Consider the following 8,692-nt stretch of genomic DNA (forward strand, 5'->3'; position numbering starts at 1 on the left):
GAGGCACTGGACACAACATGTTACCAACGCTGTCTCCTCAAAGAATCTTCACTCTGCTTGTGGTCTTCTTGTTCTCCCCATTTGTCACACTCTGCCTATGAATAGCCTCTCCACCCTGCAAGGCCTAGTTCAGGTGCCTTTCATATTAAGAAATCTTCCCTTTCCCCAGTCAGCATTCTTTCCTGCATTCCCCTCATTGGAAATAGACACAGTGCTGTCATTTTCTAAGCATTCTCCTTTATTGACTCAGGAGCTATCTGTTGAATCCCTATGCAGCCCTAGCAGAGTGTGTCCTTGCACACAGTTAGACATGCAAGTGCCTGTTCAGACACTGGCTGGGAATCAGAACACATTGTACCTACTCAAGAGTCTCTCAGAAGAGGCTCTCACAAGTGGGGCCCTGGCACGTAACTGTGAGTCAAACTGACAAAAAGCCCCACAGGTGATTCTGTTCCCATCCCCAAATGGAGTATGGCAAATCTCTGCTGGCCTCAAAGCAACTTTGCTTATGGGGTAAACATGGAGATTTCATTATGGACCCAAACCACCTTAAGTTCCGACTTTGGACACACAACTTGGCCCCAGGATTTCTGTCATGTGCCTTTGTGAATTTTGCTTGGTGAGCTGTCCCTGTTGAGAACCTTCACGGATGTGATAGTATTTTGCCGCATACATGAATTTGTGAGAACTTCTGTACTGTATTTGCCTTGCACAGAGATTAGCACTAACTGTGTATTTAAAAATAAAAAAGAAAAGCAGTGAGCTTTTTAGCTGTCCCGTAGGGTAGGCATTCTAATGAGAAGTTTCTGTGAGCATTCAGGAAAAGGATGAAAAGGATTCCTATTTTATGAGTCTTTCTCCATCATGAAGCCTTTAACATCTCATTCATCCCCTGGTTAAAAAATGCTTTCTTTTTTAAAATCAAGCTTAGTAAGGTTGATTTAAAGCTTCTGTACAAGAGCAGATGTTGAGACAGTTAAAACCATATACCATTAATGTGCAAACATTTCCTCCCAATGGATTTGAGAGTGAAAGAAGTCATACAGCTGGTTATCTCTCAGGAAGGACATTCGCAAAGGTAAAGTGCAACAAAGCCCAGATTATATAATATGGGCTACATGTATTACATAAACTGCATTGTTGGACTAGACAATGTTATTATATATGAACCTTTAGATGTTCCTTTGTAGTTTAAAGAATAAACCTTCTACCCCAAAATCTCATTTATAGCATCATGGTCCATTTGAACTCTTGGCATGGACATCAGAAGTGACTGAATTCTAAAGCACGTTTTCCTTGGTGTTATAGTAGCATACTGTGGTTTACTTACAAATAAAATCTTATTCTTTACAAAAGTAATAGATTTGTTGCACATGCATTGGAATGTGAAGAGACCCAAAAATAAAACTAAAAACTATTTGAATTCTTTGCCTGTGTTGCTGTTTTTCATATTTGTACATTCAGCAGATTTGTTGTTGTTGTTGTTCTGTGGCATGAACTCGGGCCACTGAGCCACATCCCCAGTACCTTTTTATTTTCATTTTTTAAAAATTTGAGACAGCATCTCACTATGTTGCTAAGGCTGGCTTTGAACTTGTGATCCTTCTGCCTCAGCTTCCTGAGCTTTTGGAATTACAGGTGTGAGCCACCATGACCAACCAGCACACAGGTTGTACAGGCACAAGAAAAAGTACATGCACTGATTTCCATCTTCCCAAATGATGTTAGAGACATCTTTTTATATCAGGAAAATGCAACTGCATCATCATTTTGAAAGGCTCTGACGATTTTATTGTATGATACTTGCAGTACTGTTTAACTACTGTGCTTTTTATAAACCTTGAGTTGATTCTGATTTTCAGTTAAAAAATGCTGATGTGGGTTGGGAATGTAGCTCAGTGGTGGAACATTTGCCTAGCGTGTGCAAAGCCCTGGGTTCCAACCCCAGAAGCAATAAACTGCTGCTGTTACAATATGTGTCAATGAACAGTTGTAGTTCATTGACTACACAAAACTGTTGAAATCACACAGATATTGGATAACTCCAGTTTTTCTTCCCAATCATTTTAAAGAATTCCATTCTCCCTACGAATTTTAGTGTATTATTCTCCTTTCTCATCATAGTGTAACCCTCATGACATAATGACACTGTGCAGTGGATGTGTTTGTAATGTGAGATAAAAACTGACGCCAGGCACAGTAGCACACGCCTGTAATTCCAGTGGCTCAGAAGGCTGAGGCAAGAGGACCGCGAGTTCAGAGTCAGCCTCAGCAACTTAGAGAGGCTCTTAGCAACTCTGCGAGACCCTATCTTTAAACTAAATGTAAAAATGGGTTAGGAATGTGGCTCAGTGGTTAAGCACCACTGAGTTCAATCCTCAGTAACAAAAAGAAAACCTGAATTCATTGGAAATGATTTCTAGTTCTTATTTTTCAGACAGTACTTGAAAGGAAAAGCAAGGCCAAAATCCAACTGAGTGGAACCCAAATGTATGTGGTGGGTCATTTAATACATTAGCTTACTTAATTTTTGAAAATTTATAATTAAGCCACGTTGTGCCAATGGGGTTCCAGATTTTTACTTTCAGGACTAGGAAAATAATCAGTTAATGTGCTTTTGGAATTGTTTTGACATCTAGTCCATATGTCTATTTGATAGCTCTCACTGACAGCTTTCACCTGTGGCCTCATTTATGCTTCTTATCCCTTTCATGGGAAGGGATAGCATAGGAATCTAATTGCATAAAGAGCAACATAGGTTGCCCATCAAATCTTCGGAGTTATTTAGTGTATAACTTGAGTAGCTCTAAATGACCTATGGCTCATGGAGATTCTTGGTATAAAACTTATTACTGTTAAGATGGCCTTGTGAGAAATACACCTACATTGTTGAATATCATAATGCAGTTGGGCCTTACCATGAACTCCTCCTTTGGGAATCCTAACATTGGCTTGGCAAGAAATTGAATATGATTGTGTTCAGGGATCCCCGAGTAGCTTCTGTGAGGTGACAAAAGACTCTGAGTGATATTATTTCAATGTACAACAATATTTCTTTATTTTTCTTTTTGTAGTTGAACCCAGGACACTTAACCAGTGCGCCATATCCACAGTCCTTTCCATTTTTTAATTTTGAGACAGTGTCTCATTCAGTTGCTAGGAGCCTCACTCGCTTAGTTGCTGAGGCTAGCTCTAAACGTCTGAGCCCCCTGCATCAGCCTCCCATGGAGCTGGTATTACAGGCATGTGCAGCGACACTCAGCTATGAAAGACAATCTTAAGAGCAAAGAGACAGGCAAACAGGACCAAGTCCACAGTTAGAAGATCAATGAATGCTGAGCATCACAAAGGCCAACTGTAAACCTAAATTTCATTTAAAAAACTATGTCCACTGCCTGTCAGCACACATGTGGAATCTTTTCTTGAAAAAGGAGAAGCTCATATATTCGCCATCAGGAGATATGTACACATCATTACATATTTGCATACATAAGTGGAGGCATGAATGTGAATGAATATATGTATCCAACAATTTATGTCCTGAATCTTAACATATACCCACAGTCTGCCTTACTTTTTATGGCCATGATTTTGCTTTTCTTGGGGGAGTGTACCGGGGATTGAACTGAGGGGCACTCAGCCACTGAGCCACGTCCCCAGCCCTATTTTGCATTTTATTTAGAGACAGGGTCTCACTGAGTTGCTTAGTGCCTCGCTTTCGCTGAGGCCAGCTTTGAACTCGCCGTGCTCCAGCCTCAACCTCTACAGCTGCTGGAATTACAAGTGTAACTCCAGTCAATTGGTGCTTGTCCTAGGAGGAGGAGAATGTACTTCTCTGATGTTTGGGATGAATGGTACAGCTGGAACTGAGGATATACAGAAGGATTTGGAATGAGAAGGCCTGCGTGTGAATCCTCACCCTGATGCTCACTAGCTATGGGACTTTGGGCAAATCAGGGATCTGTTTCCTCACCTGTAAAATGGGGGTTGTTAATCCCAGCTTCATGTCTAGGGTTGATGTGAGGGTGGAAACTACTACCTTAAGGGACTGTACTTTCTAATCCATGAAGCTTTGTATAGACATTGATGCTGCAATTCTCCAAGCTGAATATGAAAACTGTGACTGTGCTATAATATTGAACCTATTTCTGCCTTTTCCTTGCAGTCTTCAAGCAGTGTTACGGAAAGGTATATCAGCAGCATTCATAGCCCAGATAGAGCAGGTGGACCAGAAAGCAGCTTAAACGACATCACTGCTGAACACAACTTGAACACACCTCAGCTCTTCCATGAGGAAAATGTGCTGTCCCAAGGTCCTTACTGCCACATCAATCAGATCTTGAAGGAGGCTCACTTCTACAGCCTACAACAGCGAGGACAGCCTCCAACCTAATGAACTCGGAGCCCCTTATTCCAACTTAAAATGTGTTTATAAAAGCAATCGCATACACATGAAAAAGGTCTTTTGACGTTTCTGTCTACATTTTAAATAGCAGACTTATGGGCCAATGTTTGTTTGGAATTTCGCTGCATTAGTGCAATTTCAAAAGAGCTTTAACAAAAGGTTCGTGGTATTCTTTTCAAGTTGGGTGTCAAATTCACATAAAGGTAACAATATGAGGAACCCTCACCTGTGCATTAAATCCATCTTATGTCCAAGTGAGACTGGTGTGCAAATCTGGTAGTGAGACTCTCCATGGCAAATGTCTTTTGAAAGTATGGTCTTTTATTTATACAAAATGCAGTAGTCCAGTAAAGCATATGTAGTTTTCATTTAAAAACCAATGAAAAAAGACCCCCCAAAGTAATTAGGTTTTGCAAAATTAAGAAAACTTGATTCATGCTTGTACTGCAATGAAAGGCCATGCTGCCCTTTGGAAGTTAGATGTTGCACTGAAATTTCTTTTTCGGTATTGGCAAGAAATAGAGGGAGTAGAGACCATTGAAAGTGAAAATTCTCTCTCCACTCTTCCTGATTCCAGAGAGAGTGTTGCTGAGGCTCTCCTAGACTCGGATACTCCCTGTATCCTTAATCCTGCTGAGTGTTCACATCAGGATTGCTAGAAAATGCTGCTCAAGGCTGCCACAGAAGAACCACTTAACAACATTTGGCTTAAACAAATGAGATTGACAGCTCATGTGATCTCTTTACAATTCCCCAGATTATGGCTACAGTTCATATTGATAAATTGTAAACTACGTGAACTGATGTCTAATGGAACCAGTGTTATGAAACTGGGTAGGGCAGCTGTTTATTTATGCTACAAGAGCCCTTTCACAGTGACTAAGGGTCAGTTGACATCACTAAAATAAAGACAAATAATGTGGCTTAACCACAGGGCCCCAGGAAGTTGAAGGTCCATTAGAAATAACAGGTGGTGTTCTTTATTTAGAGATGGATATGTCCCCATGATTTGGTCATTTGAAAGAAGAAACAAAATTTGAGCAGCGACCTCACAGCAGTGTCTGCTTCAGTGGTGAGGTGCAGGTATAAGGATGTGACAGGTTATCTGGCTGAGATGCCAGGGTAAAACCTGTCACCAGATTGAAAGGTCAGTGATTTAGGGTCGAACACGTCTCTCCTCTCTCTGGAGGCCAATAAAAAGAAACCAGCAGATACGAGAACTGTAGAGAGCCCTAGAGAGGAATCTTTGTCATCTGGCCAGATTTGGAGAAGAAAGAAGGAGAGAAGAATGAGATGTTTTAAATGACAGACCAAAGGTTTGAAAATGAAAACTAAACCAGGGAAAGAATGTACAATGTGGCATGTGCACACGCACTCACACATTTTCCCAATGCCCAGGGTTGTTTCATTTAGTGTGGAGAAGACATTAAGGTCAAACACTTGTAGTGGAATTTTACTGTTACGGGGAATCATTGGCAGCACTCCTGGCCTCAAATGCAGGAGTAGGCATTGGTCCAACCCTTCTTTCTCAATGGGATGTTTTGTGTAAGAACATTGTTTTCTATTGCTCATGTTTCCATAGATGGAAAACCAGAAGATTGATAGGAAGAAATTTGAATCCTAACAGGCTTCGTGGCAGAAAATGGAGAAATGATAGGTGGCTACTTTTTCCTTTGTAACACTAATGTGAGCCACCATATATGAAAGGAGATGGGATATTTGGACACTGAAATCAAATACACACAACATGGTTCAGGAAGTGTTGCAGGCTTTAAAAATGGTATCCTACTTAGAATGCATAGGCAAAACAGGTTGCCATTGAAATCCTGTTGGTGCAAATTTTCTTTCATTTCCCACCAGTTTTAGGATTTGAAACATGAAACTAGGAACAATGAGGAAGCATATTTTTTTCCAGTGTCAGTTCAGTCTTGGTCCAGGGAGGTCAGTGGTCATCTCATATCCTACAAATACAATATTTCATCTCTACCTTGTCTTTTCAAAATGTTTAGGCCTGTTTTTGTATGAACCAGATTAGATCCTCTGGCCTTAGAATTCTATACTTAGCAGTAGAGAAGGAACCCAGCCCTTCACACATATCTATCTGTGTTTGGAGCACAAGTGTTTTCTGGGTCTAACACAAGAAAAAAATGGGTATTGCTAGATATTTCCAAGATTAGGAATTTGAAGAAGGGAGGCACCATTCTGCACCTCGCCTCAAAATGAAATGTGAGTATATAGCAATGGCAGAATGCTTCTGGCTGCACTCTTTACCACCTGCCTCCTAGCTATTAGAAAGCCTCCAGCTTCACCTTCGGGGCCAGGCACCAGAGTGGGGTGCAGCTTCTAGCTCTGACTCAACCCCCATGGACCCACTTCAGAAATGGAATCCACCCTTGGTTTCAGGATCTTCCCACGTGACCCCTGCAGAGTCCTCCAAGGAAGGTGTGGCAGCTCCTCAGCCTTCTTCCTCAGAACAGGTAATGAAGGGCCTCGGTGGCCCAAATCCCAGTTTTTCTCCAGCCTCTGTGCCCTCTGCCAGATGGAAGGTTCCAGCAGCAGTACAGGGAGGAGAAGACCGTATGGGAGTGGGGCTGGCAAGTGCTGGGTCTCCCTGAGAGGAAGAAAGTGTTCCTGGGGCACCGGAGATGCAGGTAGTGCCATCACATGGCACCTTACCCAGTGGAAAGAGAGAGTGAGTCTGCCCCACCAGCAACAGAGTTCAGACTTGGCTCCCATGTGAATGCTGCTAGTGCCAGGGCCACAGGCCAAGTATTTCTGGGATCCCTGGTGAGGGGAATGGGGGCCTTCAACTCCTTGTCCTGGGAAATGCTAGTGCAGGGCCTCAGCAGCTTGGTCTTCAATCCAGGCAGCACCCACTCCAGCCTCCGGCCTGAAAGGGTACACCAGCAGCAGCAGGAGCAAGAGGAGAAGTGCCACATGGAGAAGCAGCAGGAAAGCAAGAGAATGATGCAGAGGCTGCTCAAGCAGTGGTGGAAAGAAAACTGAGAGCCCTACCCTCATGGGGGGAGGCACGGAGAAATTCAGACAGTGCAGTGCTGCCAGGTCCAGGAGGTGGGCTCCTTTTGGGCAAAAAATGTGAGCTGTCCTTGAGAAGCCCCAAGACCTGTGCTATGATTGGAATCCCACTAGCATGAGATTTGTCCCACTCCCTGGGCGGTCCTCATCTTCCTGCCTGGGCTTTTAGCATGCCTGTGGAGTGCGGTGGGGCTGCTAGTCTACACAAAGATGACTCGCTAAGAAGGATTCTTGGTCCACTCAATGTGAGTGGTCACTGTCCTTCCGGAAACTCGTTTTCCCCATCCTGTTGTCAAAAATGTGCAAAGAATGCAGAGTGCAAGTGCCTTCCTGATATCCATGTGCTTTTGATCGTTGTACTGACTGTCAGCCAGGAGAAGCACCAGGTGTGATGGGACATGTGTGTCATAGAGCTGGATTATTGAGAGGAAGTCAGTGAGAAGAGGAGCTGCAATTGGCGGCCCTTGAAACAAGGGGATGCCTGGGAAAGGCACCAAAATGTTGTACGTTTGGAGTTGAGCATCCAATGATGGTGACCCACATACATGTAAGTAAAGGAGGTTTTCCCCTTAACGAAGGAGGTTATCCTATGGTCCCTTGAAGAAATTGATGATGTGCTGACTCCATGGTGAATTCTGAATGGATATTTGCCTCAAAGGAACCTGATATTTACCTATATAGTTTAGTTTGGTCCTGCCACTGGTGGCCGAGTGGTGTGAATGGTCAGTGGCTGGGCCGACTGATCCAATATCTCAGCGGAACTTTCAGGTGAAGATGCTGAGGAGGAGGGTGGGAAAGGTCGGGTTGCCCTGGGTGGTGCCTTAGTTGCAATGACATTAGAAAGCAGCCTGGGAGGACCAGCGTCCCTCTTGCTGGTGGGCAATGGGAGGCAGAATCTCCTGCCTAGGAGAGCCCTGTACAAGGCACCCCAGAGTTGGCCGTTCCTCTCACTGAGTGTAGGGGTTGGTCCTCACTCCTCATTCCCTGTACCCCACATGAGGTCACTGTGCTGGGGACACACATCCCTGTGTGACTGGAGAAACGTGTCAGGGATCATGTGCATATGCTGATTTTTTTTTGCAGCATTTCATTGATTACCTTTCCCCAATTTTCCCTCTGGAGTCCTGTGATGTTACCAGAGGGGGGTGTGAAACAGCCCCTTCCAAAAGCAAAAATGGTTTCTCTTCCGGGAGCACCCGATTTCTGATCTAGTCACTATGAACTGCAATCTTATCCCATGATCTCTTCAGA

The 8,692-nt window shown here is 43.5% G+C and overlaps 1 pseudogene across 1 annotated transcript; it reads left to right on the plus strand.

Annotated features, from left to right (window-relative positions):
- Positions 1-6,768: 6,768 nt before the first annotated feature.
- LOC306651393 (protein FAM156A/FAM156B-like) lies at positions 6,769-7,411 on the plus strand (annotated as a pseudogene). Its single transcript has one exon. The product of its transcript is annotated as a protein FAM156A/FAM156B-like (transcript).
- Positions 7,412-8,692: the final 1,281 nt, after the last annotated feature.

Source organism: Sciurus vulgaris (assembly GCF_902686455.1).
Source record: "Sciurus vulgaris genome assembly, chromosome: X".
In the NCBI taxonomy this organism is placed as follows: domain Eukaryota; kingdom Metazoa; phylum Chordata; class Mammalia; order Rodentia; family Sciuridae; genus Sciurus; species Sciurus vulgaris.